This window comes from Mus caroli, chromosome 12 (assembly GCF_900094665.2).
Source record: "Mus caroli chromosome 12, CAROLI_EIJ_v1.1, whole genome shotgun sequence".
In the NCBI taxonomy this organism is placed as follows: Eukaryota; Metazoa; Chordata; class Mammalia; order Rodentia; family Muridae; genus Mus; species Mus caroli.
Genome location: NC_034581.1, coordinates 27,462,858 through 27,481,911, shown reverse-complemented (window position 1 = coordinate 27,481,911; position 19,054 = coordinate 27,462,858). Strand labels below are relative to the sequence as shown.

The window sequence follows — 19,054 nt, the reverse complement described above, 5'->3', positions numbered from 1 at the left end:
GGGACTTTTGGGATAGCATTGGAAATGTAATTGAGGAAAATACCTAATTAAAAAAAAGGGGAAAAAAAAGAAAAAAATCTGAATGAACTAGATTTGTATATGTGAACTTCAGTAAATCTGGAAAAACATTACTCAATTAAAAGGTGAATTACAGAATCCTGTGTAAATACATTTAAAATAATAGCAATTCATGTTACTGTGCATGTACAGATGTGAGAAATTGAATAAAAATATGAGACGACATTGCAAATTATTTATAGATAAGTCATCTGGGGAGAAGAATGAGGCAGGTGCTCCAGTTTCAGTTGCATTGTTTATTCCAGGATAGAAAATGTTAAGAAAAGCAGTGCCCCATAACAAGCCTTTCATGTAAAGTCACTTACTGGTTTCCTTGTCCTGTGAAATGGAACGTGATTCAGTGCTGCCATTGAGCAACTCTGAGGCATAAAACCGCATGTTGAATATAAAATCCAATCTGAGGAGGAAGCTGCAAGCAGAATTTCAGCCTGAGAAGATTGGAGGTGGAAGTGTTCTGGCACAGGGAACCTCCGGAACAAAGGCTTCCACTGGAGACAGAGAATTTGAGAAATAGAAAGTTGGCCACAGAAAATATTAAACAAAAGTACAATTAAAAATGAAAGCTTAAAATTAACTGGTTCCATATCAAGAAGGCACTAAAATACTGTGATTAAGAATCAGCAGGTAATTTTACAAAAAGTGGACAACTGAGCACTCAAGTTTTTTTTTTTTCCAATTTTAAACACATACTCACCAGTTACAGTTATGATTAACTTTGTAAAACAAATACTACTGGGTGTAAAGCCATAGATTACTCCCAACATAGTGGGAGTAACAGATAGTGGGAAACTACTGTGTCCCACTCTCACCAATAGACTGGCCATTCAAACAAACAAAGAAACAAACAAATAAACAAACAAAAATACAGAGAGACATTGGAGTTAAATGATACCACAACTCAAATGGATTTCTACAGAACATTCCACCCTAACACTAAATACATGCCCTTATCAGCAGGCTATGGAATTTATCCAAAAATTACCACATATCAGGAAACAAAGAAAGTCTCAAATACAGAAGAATAGAAATAATATTTTGTATTCCATTTGACCATAATGAAATGAAGATAGATATCAATAGCAACAGAAAATAGAGAAAATGCATATACTCAAGGGGAATAACATTATTGAATGATGTATGGGTCTCTGTAGAAGAATTGTAATCTATCAATATGACTGCTCTGGTAGTGAATCACACCCAAAGACCTTCTAGGTCTGTGTGATCTGGCTAGAATAGTGACACACCCTTCGTAAACACATCTATTCCCAAGCAATGAAGGTAAGTAAAGTTAGTTTGTACAAGGAAACAGCCATGTTTGAAAGTGAAGTCTAGTTGAGGGGCAGACAAAGTAAAGAAATAAGAGAAAGATTTGACAGAATGAATCAGAGATAGGATACATTCAACTCTCACGAAAAGAGAGAGGAAAGAGCGGCTACTTAAGAGCAGCACAGAGCGAATCAGAAATGGAGGGTAGCTGAGTGAGTACAGTCCAGTTGAGTTCAGTTCAGAGCAGTTTGGTGCAGTTCAGTTGAGTTTACTTGAGTTTGTGAGTTCTGTTCAGTTTGTGCAGTTCATGCAGTATAGGTCAGCAGAGGCATTTGGAGCCAGAGAATAAAAAGGAGCCAGATGATTAGAATAAATTGCCAGAGTTAGTTTGAGGCCAATCAAAGCAATTTAGTGAGAAGCCGAGAGAAATCAGTTTGAATCAGTCAGCTTGGAGAGGCATTTAAGCCAGAATAGCTGAGTTGAACAACTAGCCAGGGTTAAGAAAGAATGTTCAAAGTCCTTAGTGATCAGAGAAATGCAAATCAAAATGACCCTGAGTTTTCACCTTACACCAGTCAGCATGGCTAAGATCAAAACCTTAGCTGACAACACATGCTGGTGAGGATGTGGAGAAAGAGGAACACTACTCCATTGCTGGTGGGATTGCAAACTGGTACAACCACTCTGGAAATCAATCTGGAGGTTCCTCAGAATATTGGAAATAGATCTAACTGAAGACCCAACAATACCACTCTTGCAAATATACTCAAAAATGCCCCACCATGCCACAGGGGCATGTGTTTCACTATGTTCATAGCAGCCTTATTTGTGATAATCAGAAGCTGGAAACAACCCAGATGTCCCATGACAGAAGAATGGATACAGAAAATGTGGTTCATTTACACAATAGAATACTACTCAGTTATTAAGAACCAGGACATCCTGAGTTTTGTAGGCAAATGGATGGAACTAGAAAATAACATGCATAGTATATACTCACTAATAAGTGGATATTAGCAAAAAAATAAAGTACAGAATACCTAGGATACAATCCATGCATGTTCTTTCTTTTGGGTAGATTTTAACCCTATTTAACAAACCCACTATTACCCTGACACAAAACTAGATAAAACTTGACTGAAAAGGAAAATTACAGGCCAATCTCCCTTATGAATATAGATTCAAAAATTCTCAATAAAATACTTGCAACTCAATGTCACATCAAAACTATCATTCAGCATAACCAAGTTGACTTTATTCCACTGATAAAACAATGTTTAATTATATATAAGTCAGTAAGTATAATTCATTGCACTAATGGACTAAAAGAAATCACACAGTCATCCCAACAGATACACAAAATTCCTTCGACAAAATCAAACATCTTTTCATGATAAAAGTAATGGGTACATTAGGGATGAAGGGAACATACCTCACTATCAAAAAGGCTATTATGGCAGACATGTAGCCTATGTCATTCTAAACAGAAAGAAACTCAAAGCATTCCCAGTGTGTCAGTCTCTCTATTCAAAATAATGCTTAATTCTTAGCTAGAACGATGTGTCAATGGAAGGAAATAAAAATGATACAAAGAGGAAAAAGTAAAAATCTCTCCTTTTGTAGATGATGTGATTTTGTGCATATAAGAGATTCCGAAGACTCCACCCAACAAGCAAACAAAACTCTTAGACCCTCTGAGCCTAGTAAGCAAAGTGTTAGCATTAAAAAAAAAAAACCCAGCATATAAAATCAACAGCCCTTTTATAGACCAGCAGCAAAGAGTCTGGAAAAAAAAAAAAACAACAACAACATAGGAACTTAATCAAGGACATGAGAAACCTCTGCAGTGAGAATTTTGGGACACCTAAGAAGGACATTGAGGATTTCTTCACTGAAAGGTGGAAAGGCAACTCATGCTCAGTATTTGGAAGAGGTGATGTTGTCAAAATGACCATCCTGCCACACGCATCTACAGATTCAATGCTACCCCAATAAAATTTCCAATGCCATTCTTCACAGACATAGAAAACAAAGGATCTATAAGAAAATATAAACATTAGCACAGCTACAGTTACTTGATTTAGGTGCCAAAATGTGTAGTGGAGAAAAGACACCATCTTTAACAAATGATACTGGGAAAACTGAATTTCAACATGGAGAAGAATTACATGAGATCTTTATCTCTCACCCTTCACTAAACTCTGCGGCAACTGGATCAAGGACTTCAACATAAGACCTGATGCTCTGAAACCCTTAGATGAAAAATAAGCCGTATGGCTTATCTTATAGACACAGATGAAGACTTTCTGAATAAGGCTTCAGTAGCACAGGAGATTAGTCAAACAACCAACAAGTGACATCATGAAACCCAAAAGTTCTATATGGCAAAGCCAATGGTGGAGTGACTAGACAGCCCACAGAATGGGAGAAAATCTCTGCCAGCTCTTCGTCTGACTGATGATTCGTATCTAGACTATTTAAAACACTAAAAAACTGAACATGAACAAAATAAGTAACACCATTTTAAAAAAGGCTGTAGAACTGAATGGAAAATTCTCAAAAGAAGAAATGCAAATGTCTAGGAAACACTTTAAAAGGTGTTCACTATCCTTAGGCATCAGGGAAATGTAAATTAAAACTACTTTAAGACTGGTCTCATCCCAATCAGAATGGCCATCATGGTTACAAATAGCAAATGCTGGCATAGATGTGGTGAGCGGGGAGTGGTTATCTGATGTTAGAAGGCACGGAAGGTAGGGTGGCTGCTATGGAAATCAGGCTACATATTTCTTAAAAACAAGACACAGTCAAACTAGAAATAGAACTGCCGTATGACCTGCTGCACATGTCAGTACGTATGCGCAGCAGAATTTCTACCTCACTACAGAGATTCTTACACACTGACTGCTCATTGATGCCGTAGTCACAATTGCCAGGATGTGTTGTCAATCTAGCTGTTCGTAAGCAGATGAGCGGATGGAATGGTACATATGCATAGGGAAATGAATATTACTCCACTGTAAAGAAATATGAAATCATACGATTTGCAGATAAACACATGAAATTGGGAAAATTATACTGAGTGAGACAACTTGTGACCAGAAAGGCAAACAATATGTTACTGCTTATGTATAGATGCTAACTTCATTGTGCGTGCCTGTGTGTGTGTGTGTGTGTGTGTGTGTGTGTGTTTAACCTAGAGCCCAACTGGAAGCCAGGAAATTAGAAAGGGGCCTTTGAGGTAGACATTTTAAGGGAGGGATTATAGTAAGTTATAGGTAAAATGAAAGTATAGAGACGGAGTACTGAGGGTAGAAAGACTTAGGCAGGAAAGGGTACAGGAGTATGGGAGAAATTGTGGGTGGAATGGAGGGATAACTCAAAGGAAGTATGTATGAAAAGCCATAAAGAACTCTACGATCAAATAAATCATAATAGGAGGAACAGAATATGTGTGAAAATGAAATTAGGAGGGGTTGAATTATTAAACAGGTTGGAGCATGGGATGGAGGAGAAGCAGGGATCAGCATTTATGAACAAGCATGTAGAAACCCACTAGTTAATAAGCTAATTTCAACAATCCACTTAAAAACAAAAATCAGAGGTTACCCTGGGCTCTGAATCAAAGTGAAGTTCACAGCTTTTTCTGGAACCTTTACTGAACTCAGAAAGCTGCAGATCCCAGTGGCTGCAGAAGTCTCCACAGAAGACTTTTGTAGAGGAATCCAGAAAACATCTCACTATCTGGTAAGGTTCTTAAACTTTTTAATTTTTTCCTTGTGATTGAAACTGCGCATTTGAATTTTGAAGAACCGAGAACTTTCACATTAAAGAAGACTGCTTAGTTTTGTTTACTACCTGACTTTTCGGAGTCACAAGAAAGAAAGGTGTGCTCGTCCATGCGTGCACTAAAGCTGTCACGTGCTAACAGACCAGTTGGGGAGAGAAGGCTCAGTGCATATACACCCTTTAATGGTGTGTGTGTGTGTGTGTGTGTGTGTGTGTGAGAGAGAGAGAGAGAGAGAGAGAGAGAGAGAGAGAGAGAGAGAGAGAGAGAGAGAGAAGAGCGGAAAGAGGGGGAGAGTTGAGAGGGGAGAGAGAGCACTGACCTTAGTATATATTGAAGCTTGTATTTTTTGATTATTTCCTCTTTGAGAACGAGATGACAACTTAATTCATCTTAGACACTGACAGATCAACATACTTATATTTTGATTTAAATCTAATTTTCTCCTACTGATTTTCATAAACATATGGGAGAATGTGTCAATTATCCCCTCTATAAAAACTTGTTATATTATGAGCAGTTTTCTTTCAGTAACTCCTTTCAATGTTCTCTTTTGCTACATCAGTTTGAGTCATCTCAGTTGCCTTTCTTTGGACTCTCATTAGTTTCTGGGCTTGTGCTGTTTTGTTTCCTTAGGGTCACTTCGAGGCAACCCTGAAATTCTTCAGAAAACAAGAACAAAGGGGAGAAAGACTGACTGGAGCAGGGTGTGCTGAGTCACCACCTGAGTTCTGACCTCACCAGGCAGGTGCTGGGAGCCCGCCAGCATCTGTTTCCGGCTCTGCAGTCTGCAGGTTTTCCCTTTACGTTGGATTAAAAACCATCTCGTAGCCACAGATGGGCACTGAAACAAAAGTCTTGGTCCTCACAGACGTTTCCCAGTCTTAGAAGAAAGTCAGAGTAACGTGATGGGGTGATCAGTCTCTCGCGCTCTCGGTGTCACGTGGTGACATTTTCACATGAGGAAAAGAAAACATTGATGGCAAATTTCAGTCACGCTAATCTTCAGCATGAATTTATACAAGCTGTTGGCTGCTTACACATCACCTAGACTTGTTCTCAGGGAACATGTCGTTACTGGTCCATTTCTGGGTCCTGAAAAAGAATGTCAGAAGAAGAATGGACCTTGGCACATGTCCCCTGATGGGCACATAGAGTCCAGTGGCCTTGCCCTTGAGTGAGATAGATCTCTCTCCGAATCAATGATTGGTAAATTCCAAAACTAACTTTATAAGCAAGTTAGTAATTAGACAAAAGACCAAGTGATACTTCACTTTTAGAAAGTTATTTTCTGGGCTGGAGAGATGGCTCAGTGGTTAAGAGCACTGGCTGCTCTTCCAGAGGTCCTGAGTTCAATTCCCAGCAACCACATGGTGGCTCACTACCATCTGTAATGGGATCCGATGCCCGCTTCTGGTGTGTCTGAAAACAGCGACAGTGTACTCATATAGAATAAATAAATAATTCTTAATAAAAAAAGAAATAAAGTATTATCTGACTTCTGTGCATGCATGCACACACATAAAATAAATTATTTAAAAAAGTTACTTTCTAAGATATTTGAAAAAAGTTAATAATTTATATTTTAAAAGCTTACTGAAACTTTGGTTTTTTAAAAACTTTTTATTGGTTCTTCGTTAATTTCTTATCATGGATCCCAACCCACCTCATCTCTTCCTCCCCTCTAACCTGCCTCCACCCTCCCACCCTCTCCCATAACAGAGTAAAAACAATCTTGTGGAAGCTGCGGCGTGTCACAGTGTGTTCCACAGTCTACCCTTTGTCTACACTTCTTTGCTTGCAAATGCTCCCTGCAGTGAGTGGTTGATCTGGTTCAAGGCCTTTGGCTTCTGCTACTCTATCAATACTGCAACCTCACTGGGACTCCTAGGGGATGATGTCCTGTTGTTGCTCTGTGTCATGGAGATCCTATAGTTTTGGATCTGTAGGACCAGCCCCTTCACACTCTAGCAGTTCATTGATTGGGTAGATGTTGGGAGTGGGCCAAGTCAGATCCCTAGATCTGGGCCTGGGAGGTATCTGAGCTGGTCAGTTCTCTCGTACCCACACCACCAGGGCAGCTCTCCTGCCCCGTCCCAGCTAGCCCATCCAACCATGCTGTAGCCAGCAAGGGGCAGAGCCAGCTCTCCAGCTCTCATGAACACTGGGCTGGCACATCCGCACTCATGCCATCAGGGCTGCCTCTACTATGCTGCCCAGGTGAGGTGCAGGTCTGCTTTCCCAAGTGCCACAGCAGGTGAGGGCCTGGGCCTGTTCTCCAAGGGAGGGGAAAAGGCATCTCTTTTCATCTCTGCCATCACACAGCAGACACGTTGCAGGGCCAACTTTCTCATGCTCACACCTCAGGGCTGGCTCTCCTGTGCCCGTACTTCCAGGGTCAGCTTTACTGTGCTTCCCAGCTGAGGTGCAGGACCCTCTTTCCTGAGTGCTACAGCAGGTGAGGGGCAGGGACAGCTCTCCTGTCTGATGTAGGTGGCAAAGTATACCGAGTGTGGAGGAGAGTATCTCTCCCTCGTTCATGCCTCTTCATGGGAGATGAGTGGCAGGCCCCACTCTCCAGATACTGCAGCTGCCTAGCGGGGAGGGTCAGCTCTTCTGCTCTTAAGATCCCAGGACCAGCTCTCCTATGATGCCCAGCTGAGGGGTGGGCCCAGTTCTGCACAGCCCTCAGATGTCAGCATGTCCCTGGGTAGCAGCCCAGACCAGGGATGCCCACATGGCCTTTGGTGGTAACAGATCCCTGCTGCTGCAGGGCCAGGGACACAGTTCTCCCTGGGTGGCAGCACAGGCCAGGACCCCACCATGCTTCCAGGTGGCATCGATACTCACATCAGGCTGTTCCTCACTGCTCTCAAGGCTCCACTTGTGCCTCTCTCCACTGTGCACACATCCTTCTGTTTCTCTTTCTCTTCCCTTTCTCCACCACTCACTTGCTCTGATTGGCGGTGCTGGGGTGGTGGTGGTCTCTGAGTGTCAGGAGTGGTCTCAGGAGTGTTATGCCCTACCTGTGCACTAAGGCTCCGGTTAAGAGTCAGCTCAGGCATGGTTTGCACCCACACCCAGGCCTGCATAGTCATCTCAGGCTAGCTTCCTCTCTGGGCCCTATGGCACCAGACTGTGATGATCTTAGGTGTAGCCCCATGCGGAGTTCATCTTGTCTCCTGCTTGCTCCCCACCATGGAAGCTTGTTCAGACGCCCACAGAGTTGTACTAGTAATTGCCTCAGGCTGGCTCCCTGTCTGGGTCCCCTGGTACTGGATTGGTGGTCATTCTAGGCTTGCCTTTTTCAGGGAATGTTAGGCTGCGAATCATTCAGATGTTTACAGGTCTGAACACGAGCCTAGGCATAGCCTTTCTTCTCTCTGCCACCTACTGACACATGTGTGACACAACAGCACGCATGCGATGCTTCTAGGGGTAGGACAGTTTTGGTAGATATTATGTCATATATTTTTTTCAATTTAGGATGATTTTTTCCTTTAAGACTTTGGAGCGAGTAGATCATGGAAATGGTCAAATTAGCACATTTGCTCCAAATTCTGGCCACCACAGGGCAGATTCTGATTATAAATAAATACAGGGCTTGGTGATGAGCATAGTATTAAAGCCGCACGGTCTGGAGCTAGTCCTGCCTCCACACTTGTTATGTGTGTGACTGTTGAGGCCTGTCCTGCCCCCAGCATAACTGTAGTTATTTTGTTCCATGCCTGCCAGCTATTTCATATTGTTGCTGTAATATGCCTGCCAGTCATTGACATGGAAAAATAACTTGACTCAGAGCGGAGTCATGGGGATGATCATATATCCTGTTATGCTCTGTATAAGGTTTGTTAGTCTTAAGAAATTCCACGAAGCTTTGCATAGGACCCATCACATTGAAGGTCAACATGAACTGTTATGTCTAAAGTAGCGTGAGTCAGAGCCGACCACCAGGCAATGCTTCCTGCACGTACTTATGAACTCACTGTGGGTTTTGCAGTTTTAGCCTCTATAGGCTGACAGAGGAAGATGTTCAGGCTGTAGCCCCAGCCCCCGAGTGCTGAGCTATGGCTCTGATTGATCAGTCTTAGGGTGTGTGTCCAATAAACCACCCCTGTCTGACTGAGATCAGTGGTCGTGGGGTTTGTGGGGCAACTCCTGGACCCCAACAATGACCAAAGCCAGAGCTGTGTTATTAGCACTGTGTCAGGCAGCTATCTCTCTTCACGGGGCTTCACAGGAAAAAAAGGAGCCTTACAGGTCACAGTTTCCCTGCTTTTTAGTGAATTATTTCTTCTTTCAAATTGGAAGAAACATAGAAGGCTCAGGTTGGCTGTGAAGTCGTGTGAGGAGTGTATCTATCATTGTTGTGATCAGTGTTGTGTGGAAAAGCATTCCAGGAAACTTTTGTAACTATTGCTATTTCAACTGAGCAGATAGATATGGACTTACACTAAACAGCCTTTAGACTGCCTGTTTAGTGTTCTAGAGGTGCCTCAGACTCCAAGAAACTTCTCCATTTGGAAGTTTCAGTCTCTTCTGAATTGGAGTTGCGTTCATGAACCCTGTGGCAGTAATTTGGGTACAACCTGTCTTTCTGTAAAAAACAACAACAACAATAATAAACACGTCAATAAGTGTTTGATACTGTTTGTCGTTGACAGTGAAGGATTTTGCTGTATGTGTGAAAGAGCTAAGTTAATCAAAATCATTCTAGTTTTTAAGGAGGTAAATTAACACATTTTAAGGAGTCCTTTCTGTCAAATGCTTTGATAACTAGGATAGGTGTTTGGCAGACTACCTATTAGCTGAGTGTAGCCCTTCCTTCTCAGCTTTCCTTTGGCCTTTGATCTATGTCTTGGCAGTTCCTCTAACATCTGTGTCCGAGGTTCACTTGGTTTTTATTCTAACTATGGCAAATAGGATGTTAGGAGACAGGGAGCTAGCAAGAGTCTGGAGAAGATCCATGTATGTCTCATGTCTGTGGCTTTTCTGCTGGTTGAGAATATATTCTTGCTAACCTTATTAATGGATAAGAGATGTGTACCTATGATCACATGGAAAAGAGCCAGTTGCTTAGCTAAAGTCATCATAGACAAGTCTATAGACAGCTGACCCCAAGCCAGGAAGCCAACATGAAGAACTGCAGAGATTCTGCCAGTCCGAGAGTTTGGCCACCTATTCCAGAAGAATGAAGTTATAATGTACAACCGTAGACTAATTGTTTTAAGTCATTGGATCGTGAGGTGGTATATTTCATGGTGTCTTACTATGTTTAATAATTAAAGATTGTCTGGAATCTAAAATGCCCCAATGGGAAACTATTCTGAAATTATTTCACAGGATTTAGTAAATACCTCCTCTCTTGCTTATCTTTCTTGGCAGCTTTTGGTAACCCTCTGTTCTTCATTTAGAAACCTCAGACTTCTTTGATTTGGAGTTGATCTATGTACCCTGTGCCAATAGTTTAAAGAAAACCAGTTTTGCCTTCCTTTTACATATGTCTGCTACTCTTTTTCTGTGATAATAAGGGATTTTGCTAATGCATACTTCAAGAGACCTTTGAGTGGGCACCATGGTTAATATGACTTTCCCCTTTCCTTGGCCCTTGGTCCTCCGTTAGTCGTTCTTATAATTCTGTTGTGCTTGTCTATGTTAGACTAGCCATGTAGGCAATGCATTCAAACTTGATCTCTGTTACAGTCACAGTTTTCTCTTTAAAAAAGTAAAATGGGAGAGAAGCAGGAGGCACAGAAATCGTTGTGCTCACAAATAAGCACAAGGGAAACCTAGAATGTTAAACACACAAGGTTATTCCTTTAAATCAAGGGTTATAAGACCTGTTATCCACCCAGAAGGCACAACAGACACAGGTAATAGCCTGGTGATCTTTGTGCTATCTTCATAGTCATAGACTGCATGGGATCCTCCCCCAAACCTTTGTTGTAAGCATGGTTTTTTTCCCAGTCAATCTGTAGAACCCATCTTTATGAAAGGTGTCACAGGTACTTTATAAAGAGTTTCAATGTAGTCACATCCAATCTTTATTTAGCTTATTTTGTGCTTTATTGTGTACTTGGGTTGAGTTAATTATCATCAAGAAAAATTTCAACAAATTCTGCTGTGCTTAAATATGCTTAAAATAAACTACTTGGGGTCAGACTCCTGAAGTTTTAGCCCACACTGTCTACTTATGTTTCTGGACTGCCTTCTTGCTTCCCACAGATCTTTCCTCTAATGGCCATGGTGGTGGCAGAGACCCTGCACATTTTTGTATTGTAGATGGGAATTCCTGGAAAGAAGTTGTTTCTATAGGTTGATTGACTAATTAAAGTTTCAGCAATGTGACAAGATTGGAATGTTTCAGCTCTGTAGCACAATTTATCTTGGGCAATCTTTAGTCTACTAAATAGCCATTCATTGGCAAGCTCTATGCCAGATCTAACATCCTGACAAAATATTGAAAAACTTTGGAATGTACTGACGGAACTCTGTTCTTCACCAAGGCTAAGAGTATTGTCAGATAACATCCAAACTCTAGAGTGGAGTTCTCTCGGTTTTGCATCCTCTGCTTCTTAGATGTTCCTACCAATTATTTTTTAATGCCTTGATTTATCACTTTCTTTGTTATGGTGCCATAAAAACTTTACAAAGTTGTTTCTGCACTGGAAATTGTATTTGGGGAGATCTAAATCCATGTTCCAGATGATGCCCACTCATGTGTTGCCATAACTTTTTTCTTTTGAGGTAAGCGATTTTTTTTTTTGTCAACAATGTTATGTTCATAGAGTAATTCCAAATGAATATTCAAAATTTCACTTCTTTGAAAATAGGTTTATTCTAGATTTACAAATAAAGTATCCTGATAGGGTGGTAGGGGATATATATATATATATATATATATATATACGTTCAGTTCAGAAATTCATGCACAGTGAGTGTTCTAAGGCATGACCCATGGAAGATAAAAAGAGAAGGTCTTTTATGGGAGCAGAGTGAGCCCAGTGTGCAATGTCAGAAGACGGCTCTGGTGTCTTGAAGTGACATTTTGCTACAAACCAATATGTCTGTCATGGCAGTGAAAGGTCTGTCCAAAGAAAAGGAGTCACCACTTTCTGAGAGTTAAGCTTCTATGAGCGTCAACTTTCCTTGTGTAATTGTGAAATACTAATGAAACAGTCACTAACTCTTACAGACACCTTAGCAAAGACCTGGCTTTGCATAGATTCCCTCATACAGACTCAAAACAGCCCCTGCCCAAAGGAGAGATTTTCTTATTTACATTTCACACCAGAGTGAACTGTCATCAAAAGATAACAGGGCAAGATGGCAGGGATGAGCAATTAGTAAGTGGTAAGATGGAGATTCAGTTCCACGAAGTCTGGTACCTAATCGGAGTGAACAGACCTTGACTGCTACCCCTCAAATGGGATGAGAGGAGCCATGGATCCACATGTCCAACAAGCCAGTCATCCTCTACTCACTCAATTACATTGTTTCTCTCTTCATGTTCATCCCTACAAACCCTTCAATCTGTCCCCCTTTCTCTCTCAAATTCATAGCTTCTTTTTAAAAAATTATCACCCACACACACAACCTGTTCTGCCCATATGTTACCTGTATGTATATGTTTTCAGATCTGACCATTTGGTATTGGGTTCTCCTTTCTGGAGCAAACAATTTCTTCTGCTCTAGTCATTTCCCAGTTGCCCACAGTTCCTTGTCTAGGGTTGAGATTCCTTGATATTCCCCCCCCCCCCATCCATGTCAGCATGACCATTGGTGTCATCTTTGTTCAGGTCTTATTTAGGCAGCCATGTTCATGACATGGCTTGTAGCAGAGATAGGAGAAAGCTTGAATGTATGGAATGGGGGGAATCTCTTTCAATTTCCCTGATTGTTTACAGTAGTTATAAAAATCCCGAGTAATATTGGAATATAGGGTACTGTTGGGCAGCCATTTGAACTGGTTATCTGCTGGAGTCTAGCCCTGGCAATGGCCAGAACCCACAGAGGAGATAAGGAGTCAATGAGGGAGGAGTGAGTCAGGCCTGGAGGCTGGGGAATCGTGCAGCCTGACTGACTGGCAGTCAGAGTGCTTGCTTCTTTATTTATACAGAACTCCGTAGGCAGGGATAGATTCATGTTTTTCCAAAACTCAGATCATATCATTTTTATCTCAGACGTGTACTTAACTTCCTCTTAGTCACAAGTTTGGTCATCATTGATAAACAGTGACAGAACAGAGTTATCTTTTACAATCATTTCCCCTCATCAACCCCATAACCAAATTTTTGAGAACCTAGAGGCATATTTTGCCAAAGCACGACAGCCCATTCTCAGGCTGGTAGCTCTTGCAGGTTCAAGAGTATTAGACTGAAAGAAAATCTCTACGCCAGCCTAGGCGGACTGTCATGCTCCAAGCAAGAGATTATCAACTTTTAATGGTCAGAGTGCTAATTATCATTTGGCTCAAGAAAAATCTTCAGGCCAAAGCTGCTGCAGTTATTATTCAATTGCTGCCACAATACAATGTTTATATCTTTGTGAGGTTCATTTGTATATCTAATCTTGGTATTCTTTTGTTCCTTGGTCATAGGACAGTGGCCCTGTATAAGATAACTTTTCTGAGAAAGGGAGTCTTAATACTTCATTCTCTTACCATCTATCTGTACCATTCTTTGTTAAGCCCCTGTGTAGGGCAGAGATAACTGGTGGCCAATCTAACTTTGTTGCTGTATCTTCCTTAAGGGGCATAACATATGCAGCCCCTTATCTTATATGCTGCATAATTGCCTGAGCATATAGTAAGAAGAGACTTTTAGCCTGATCTTCAGCCAACTTCTCTAGCCCCCTTAATTTTGTTTACCTTTTCAAGTTTACTTTGTTCTGATTATCTTGTTTCTGAGTGGGTACAGGGGCAGACGATCCAAGAGTATCTTGGAGTCAGAGCCTCATAAGGAGATCTCTGGCCTCTCTATGTGAGTCCCAGCCTCCAGGGTGTAAGGAAGATCTTTAAGTAATAGGGCAGATAAGGATATCTCCCTAAGAGCGGGCAGGGTAACAATGCTCAGGACTTTCCTGGGGAAGCTTAGAGGCAGTACTCATGGGAGAATACATAAATGATCCATCAGAAAACTTTCATCAATCTAGTATGCCAAGTTGTACAGATATTCAAACCCCCCCAAGCATGCAATACCTGGAGAGCAAGGCGAAATGTTGAAGACCTCATGAAAGCCATTGCATCACCCGGCTCAGCTTCGCTGGATCTTTGTTAAGCAACTGTGTTGGCTTCATGATATTTGCCGTTCCCATTAGGTATGGCTGTACCAGTTATCAAAGGGATGTTCAGGCCAGATCTGTGCAAAATAAAATAAATTTGAGGCCCTTAAGGGCAGGTATCAGGTGATGAGGCTGGAGGTTTTTAAAGAGGCATCCCAACGGGGAATGAGAGGACATGGATCTCACTGAGCCCATGGATAGTGGGGTGGAGAGGAAAAATGGTTACCATAGCCTGGAGTCAAGTGCGTCCACAGGCCTCAGGAAGGACCGAACGAGACCAAGTCATCTAGTGGGTCATCACTGCGTTCAGGGTGAAGTGCCCAAGGTGACTAGGTGCCTGATACCAGGGCTTTTGATGAGGTTTGAAAAACTGAGCTCAGGACCAAGGAACAGGATGGGAAACAGGGTCGCCTAGTATCACAACAGCCACAAGAACATAGAGAAACAAGGGACTATAGGCAGCTTCAAGGGGGAGACAGGAAAAAGAAAGGGGAGGAAAGGGTCACAGTAGCCCAGTAGGGCCTAAGGAAGGTGCAGGACTGCAGCTCCGAGTGGGGGTGAAGTAGAAATGGTGGATAAGGTCCCAGTGTGGCTCATATACCCAAAGAACCTATCCAAGTCGCAGCACCAGTGTAAGGGTTTTTCCAGCACAAGTGCATCTTGACGGTTAAAAGCCAAGGAATACCACAAAGTCACACCATGCAACAAGCTTCACACAAGAGAATTATTGGGGAGAAGAACAGAATGGAGGTTGCCTTTGAAGAGGAAGAGAGTGAGCAAAGGGCTGGGTAGGGGAGAGGGTCTTTTGTAGGGTTCTCAGAGCATGCTCAGTGCTGGAAAGAACAGCTCTGAGAGTAGGTTTTGGCCAATCATGCTGAGTTGTGGGGGTGGAGATTTCCAAGCTGCCAGAGCTCCAGGCCAAACTCCCTGCAGGGTGTTTTCCCTTGGCCTTGATCATTCTAATGAGACTTCATGGGTGTGAGCTCTCTGGCAATTTCTAAGAACATAATCTCACAGCAAACTTTCTGTGCCTCTGACTTTTCCAATATTGCTACTCCCTTCCACGGTGATCCCTGACCTTAGGTTTGGGAATTGTGTTGTAAATTTATCAGTTGGGGATTAGCACAACATGGTCTTTTGTCCTCTGTATTTTGGTCAGTGTGGTATTCTGAATGCTCTCTGTCTACTACAAGGAGAAGTTTCTTTTATTAGGAATGAGCACTACACTTATCCAAGGGTATAAGAATAAATATTCAGAATGTAGTTAGGAATTATGCTAATTTAGTGAAGTGGGATTGTGGGTCTCTTCCAAGAGATGACCATGGTCATTACTAGCTGTCTAGGTTTCCGGCACTACACGGTTTCACTTTGGTTGAACAAGCTTTACATCCAATTAGAGAGCTGTTGGTTGCTGCCAAGGTATGTGTGCCACTACTGTATGTAGTCTTAGGGCTATCATGCCGTGCTGCTCATTGCTATGGTTCAGAGGCATTTGAGCTGGGTAGGACTGTTGGTGGTTTCCCTACCTTGAACACTTACATGGCTTTTTATACTACTATGAGAGACAGTCCTCATGGAAAAAGTATTCAGGTCAATTTCAGCTTGGGTCCCCTGGGTCCCATATCTGAAGTTCCTGGTGTCTTCAGCAGTAGAGACTTACTTTCCACCTCTGAGAGACAACAAAGGGTAACAGCAATACACACACACACACACACACACACACACATACACACACACACATATATATATACATAGATATGTCTGTGTATTATATATAATTTTATATAGTAGATAATAATATGACCTTTCACATATCTCTGTCATTTTATCTTCCTTCCCTTTTCAGTATTTATCCCTTCTCCCTAATTAATCCCCCAATTTTTGATTTCCCCCTTCAAATCACTGTCTCCTGCTAGTCCCCTCTCAATAGCCCCTCCCCCTACCACTGTTGCCTTTTCCTTTCCTGGTTTCTGCAGTTCGTCTAGGTTATATCCTCAAATATGAAGGCTTGGAGCAAGGTTGAGAAAGTTATGTTTGTCTTTCTGGTTCTGGGTTACTTCACTCAGTATGATCTTTTTCAGTTCTACCCATTTCCCTGCAAATTTCACTTTTCCTACCACTGAATGATAATCCATAGTGCATATGTACCACATTTTCAGTATCCACTCATCAGCTGAAGGACTAGACTGTTTCCATTTCCTGTCTATTGTGAATATAGCAGCAATGAACATGGCTGAACAGGTATCTGTGGAGTAGAATGTCAAAGATGATGTTGGTGTATGCTTCTCATATATAGCTTTTATTATGTTGAGGTGTGTTCTGTCTAGTCCTGATCTCTCTAAAAATTTTATCATGAAGGCATATTGTATTTTGTCAAAGGATTTTTCTGCATCTACTGAGATGATCATGTGACTCTTGTTTTTAAACCCCTTTAAGTGGTTTATTACATTGATTGACTTTGGTGGGTTGAACCATCTCTGAAATTCCCAGATAAAGTCAACTCAGTCATAGTGGATGATCTTTTTGATGTATCTCTGTATTCAGGTTTTCCAATATTTTATTAAACATTTTTTATTCGATTTCACTAGTGATAGCAGCCTCAGCCTATACTTTTCTTTTTATGTTGTGTCTTTACCTTGTTTTGGTATTAGTGTGATACTGGCTTATGTTCATTGGTTTGGTGTAAATATCTGCATCTGACTCTTTTTTTTAATTGGATATTTTCTTTATTTACATTTCAAATATTATCCCCTTTCCAGGTCTCCCCTCCAGAGACCCTCTGTCCCCCACCCTGCCTCTATGAGGGTGTTCCCCACCCACCCATCCACTCACCCACTCTTGCCTTCCCACCTTGGCATTCCCTTACACTGGGGCATCAAACCCCAGTAGGACCAAGGGCCACTCCTCCCACTGATGTCCAACAAGGTCATCCTCTGCCACATACAAGACCAGAGCCATGGGTCCCTCCATGTGTACTCTTTGGCTGGCAGGGGTCTGGCCAGTTGCTCTCCCCATGGGGCTACAAACCCCCTCAGCTCCTCCAGTCCCTTCCCCAAACTCCCTCCACTGGGGATCCTGCGCTCAGTCCAATGGTTGGCTACGAGCATCTGCCTCTGTATTTGTCAGGCTCAGGAATAGCCTCTCAGGAGACAGACATATCAGGCTCCTGTTAGTCAGCACTTCCAGGCATCCACAATAGCTTCCTTGTTTGTTGACTGCATATGGGATGGATCCCCATGTAGGGAAGTCTCTGGATGGCCTTCCCCTCAGTCTCTGCTCCACACTTTGTCTCCATATTTCCTCCTATGAGTATTTTGTTCCCCCTTCTAAGGAGCACTGAAGTATCCACAAGTTAGTCTTCTTTCTTCTTGAGCTCCATATGGTCTGTGAATTGTATCTTGGGTATTCTGAGCTTTTGGGCTAATCTGACTCTTTCAGCTACTTGTTGGGCCTTTTGGAAGGCAGTCATGTTTGTAAGCACACCATAGCATCAGTGATAGTGTCAGGCCTTGGGGCCTCCTCTTGAGATGGATACCAATTTGGGCCTGTCACTGGACCTCCTTTCCCTCAGGCTCTTCTCCAATTTGTCCTTGCAGTTCCTTCAGACAGGAACGATTCTGGATCAGAGCTTTTGACTGTGGGATGGCAACCCCATCCCTCCACTTGATGTCCTGTCTTTCTACTGAAAGTGGACTCTACAAGTTCCCTCTCCCCATTGATGGGCATTTTATCTAAGTCCCTCTCTTTGAGTCCTTAGAGTCTGTTACCTCCCAGGTATTTGATACATTCTAGAGGGTCCCCCAACCTTCTACCTCCTGAGGTTGCCTGTTTCAATTCTTTCTGCTGGCCCTCAGGGCTTCAGTCCTGTTCCCCGACCTGAAATTTGATCATGTTCCCCACTTCCCCCACCCCTGCTCTCTTTCCCATCCAGTCCCTTCCTCCCTCCTCCCTCCTGTGATTGCTTTGTTTTCCCACCCAAGTGGGATTGAGGCATCCTCACTTGGGCCCTTTGGCTTGTTAACCTTCTTTAGTTCTGTGGATTGTATGTTGAGTGTTTTGTACAATTTTGGCTAATATCTACTTATTAGTGAGTACATACCATGCATGTTCTTTTGGGTCTGAGTTACCTCACTCAGGATGATACTTTCTAGTTCTTTCCATTTGCCTGCAAAACTCATGATATCTTTGTTCCATTGTGTAAATGAACCATATTTTCTGTATCCATTTTTCTGTTGTGGGAAATCTGGGTTGTTTCCAGCTTCTGGCTATCACAAGTCTTCTATGAACATAGTGGAACATATGTCCCTGTGGTATTGTGGGACATCTTTTGGATATATGCCCAAGTGTGGGATAGCTGGGTCTTCAGGAGGGTTTATTCCCAATTTTCTGAGGAACCTCTATTGATTTCCAGAGTGGTTGTACCAGCTTGCAATCCCATCAGCAATGGAGGAGCATTCCTCTTTCTCCACATCCTCACTAGCATCTGCTGTCACCTAAGGTTTTGATATTAGCCATTCTGATTGGTATAAGGTGGAATCTCAGGATCATTTTGATTTGCATTTCCCTGATGACTAAGGACTTTGAATATTTCTTTAAGTGTTTCTTGGCCATTCAAGATTCCTCTGCTGAGAATTCTCAGTT

The 19,054-nt window shown here is 42.2% G+C and overlaps 1 non-coding gene across 1 annotated transcript; it reads right to left on the bottom strand.

Moving 5' to 3' along the window:
• Window positions 1-8,444: 8,444 nt before the first annotated feature.
• LOC115032866 lies at window positions 8,445-8,574 on the bottom strand. Its single transcript, XR_003838524.1, has one exon. It is a non-coding gene; the product is annotated as a small nucleolar RNA SNORA17 (small nucleolar RNA).
• Window positions 8,575-19,054: the final 10,480 nt, after the last annotated feature.